The sequence below is a fragment of the Cibotium barometz genome, chromosome 45 (assembly GCF_041138505.1).
Source record: "Cibotium barometz isolate CiBa-2024 chromosome 45, ASM4113850v1, whole genome shotgun sequence".
Taxonomy (NCBI): domain Eukaryota; kingdom Viridiplantae; phylum Streptophyta; class Polypodiopsida; order Cyatheales; family Cibotiaceae; genus Cibotium; species Cibotium barometz.
Window position 1 is genome coordinate 22,727,448 of NC_141090.1, and position 2,512 is coordinate 22,729,959.

Consider the following 2,512-nt stretch of genomic DNA (forward strand, 5'->3'; position numbering starts at 1 on the left):
TCGTCAATGATGGTTGACTACGTTTCCATGGATTGTATCCATGAAGCCATGGTGTTTGGATGCACCGTGCCTTGGCTCTGGCTCATCAGATTGACTAGGTTTATTTAAGTCTATCAATGTCTTTTGTGGTCTACAATGCAACCATGCAGGTCTAAATGGCTATAATGGTGGTCAAGTCTTGGAATTCAATCTATGGCAACTAACAAGAAATTCCGTCGAGCATATTTTCCGAGAGGTTTGATTTCTCGTTCCGTCAGCTTATGAGGTTTATGTTCATGTCATGTCATCTTGACTACATGATAGAGGTTTGATTTCTTGTCCCGTCATCTTACGAGGTTGGTTTACGTTCATGTCATGTCATCCCCTGACTACATGTCAGAGGTTTGATTTCTCTTCCTGTCAGAGGTTTGATTTCTCGTCCTATCAGCTTATGAGCTTTATGTTCACATCATGTCATCCTGGCTACATGCTGCTTGTGGATGTCAAAGGTTTGATTTCTTGTTCCGTCATCTTATGAGGTTTACTATCCTGATTGTGAATGTCACACGTTTGATTTCTCGGCCTATCATCTTATGAGGTTTACTTTCAAGTACGTCATGTCAGAGGTTTGCTTTTTCATCCTGTCAGAGGTGTCTACATCCTAATTATTGTTTCATGTCAGAGGTTCGCTTTTTCATCATGTCTGGTTATCCTACCTATGGACGTAAGAGGTTTGATTTCTCGTCTTGTCATCTTATGAGGTTTACTTTCATATCATGTCATCTTGGAGGTTTGATCCAAGTTATAGTTGTCTCATTATCTTGACTCATAATATTGGAGGTTTGATCTTATGTCATAGATTTTTCCCATGGCAAAGATATGATTCTAGCTTTCCATGATATCCTTACTAACTAGAATGAGTGTCATTTTCTATTTTAGTGACAGGTCAATCTTCCAAGTGAACTTCTCCAAGTAACCAGATTTCCTTACCAAATCTAGCTCATTTGCCATTGATTGGATGATCTTCCACAAGTTGACATTGCCATGCATATCCTTGCGGATTGACTATATTCCTAAGCAACCATATAATAGATACCTTTATGTCTATTTCTTTATGTACATCTTTTCGTGTACATCTCATATTTCTATAACAAAATTATGGTTCTCCATTTGTTATGGAGACTTCTTCCATATTACAGGGTTTATGGATCAGGATTGTATTTGGATATTGCTGAGCTTCAATATAGAGAAGAGACTACAAAAATATTATTTGGCATCGTCACCCCACGAAGATAGACTCGCACCCAACCTACATGAATGGATCAAGACAACATGAAAATGGATGACCTTCAAAGCCTTCGTTTGGCTATTGTACACATAAGAGTGATGAAGTATATATGGGAGTGATGTAGCTCCTTCATGGCTATTGTATATATGGGAGTGATGTAGCTCCTTCATGGATATTGTATATATGGGAGTGATGTAGCTCCTTCGCAGCCTTCATGGCTATTGTATATATGGGAGTGATGTAGCTCCTTTGAATAATACTTTGTAACTATAAAATAATTTAATATAGCGGTAGGTGTATATAGAGCTGTGGGTTTTTCCCTTGAGCCCCCAAGGGTTTTTTTTTCATCCACAGTTAGAGACCCTTCTTTGAGCGGGGGTGTTGGCTATATATAGAATGTCTCTATATATATAGCCCTAGGATCTCCTCTATATATACTCATCTATTGTGTGTATTCCACACACTTTTGGGGATCTTCATCGTGTGCATCTCTCGTCTCCTTCGTCACTTCCAACAGTGCGGAGATAGAGGGGTGAAAAACCCACATAGCAAGATTGCCAGCTTAAGCGTTACCTTTATGGGCTCGACGGGGGACTACTCATCTAGCACGACTATACTTGAACAGGATCTGTTCTATAGTTCGTACATCTTGCCTGAGCATTCCTGCTCTGACAAGTCGCACAGCCCGGAAGACGAAAGGAGGCTCAGCCGCCAGAGCGTGAATAACTTGCCAGGGCTGCTGGGTGTCCCCGCCCTCCGCCCTGCGCCTTGATGACCGTCCCGCCGTGCTCGTTCCGCCGGTGGTGAAGGCTGCTGAGCGATCTGACGGGTGTTTTCCCCACCCCCGCCATTTTTGGCATATATATATATATATTTTGCAAAGCCCAACAACAACTGCTTCGCTTCTTCCCCGTCGTGTGTCTGGGCGGCATCCCACCACCGTTTCTCTTTGGCTGCTGGCCAGCCAGCCAGCCTCTCACACTTACCCGCCGACCTTCATTCGGAATGTGCCCCTTCATGTCATTCCAGTGTGGTTAACCACCACCACTAAGCTCCTTCACTCCTCCCAAACACATTTATAGACACTATTGCACTACATAAATCCCCTTTCTTATACCTCAACCTCCTAAGCTCATTTAGACATGTTGACCAAAGCGGTTCAGACAATTGTATCACACTCATCATTGGCGAGGTGGCCTCCTCAACCCATGGGAGGAGTCCTCCCTATCTCCATGTGTTAAGTAC

General features: G+C 42.8%; 1 non-coding gene across 1 annotated transcript; it reads left to right on the forward strand.

Moving 5' to 3' along the window:
• Nucleotides 1-1,874: 1,874 nt before the first annotated feature.
• LOC147612527 (small nucleolar RNA U3) lies at nt 1,875-2,099 on the forward strand. The gene has a single exon (XR_015263577.1). It is a non-coding gene; the product is annotated as a small nucleolar RNA U3 (small nucleolar RNA).
• Nucleotides 2,100-2,512: the final 413 nt, after the last annotated feature.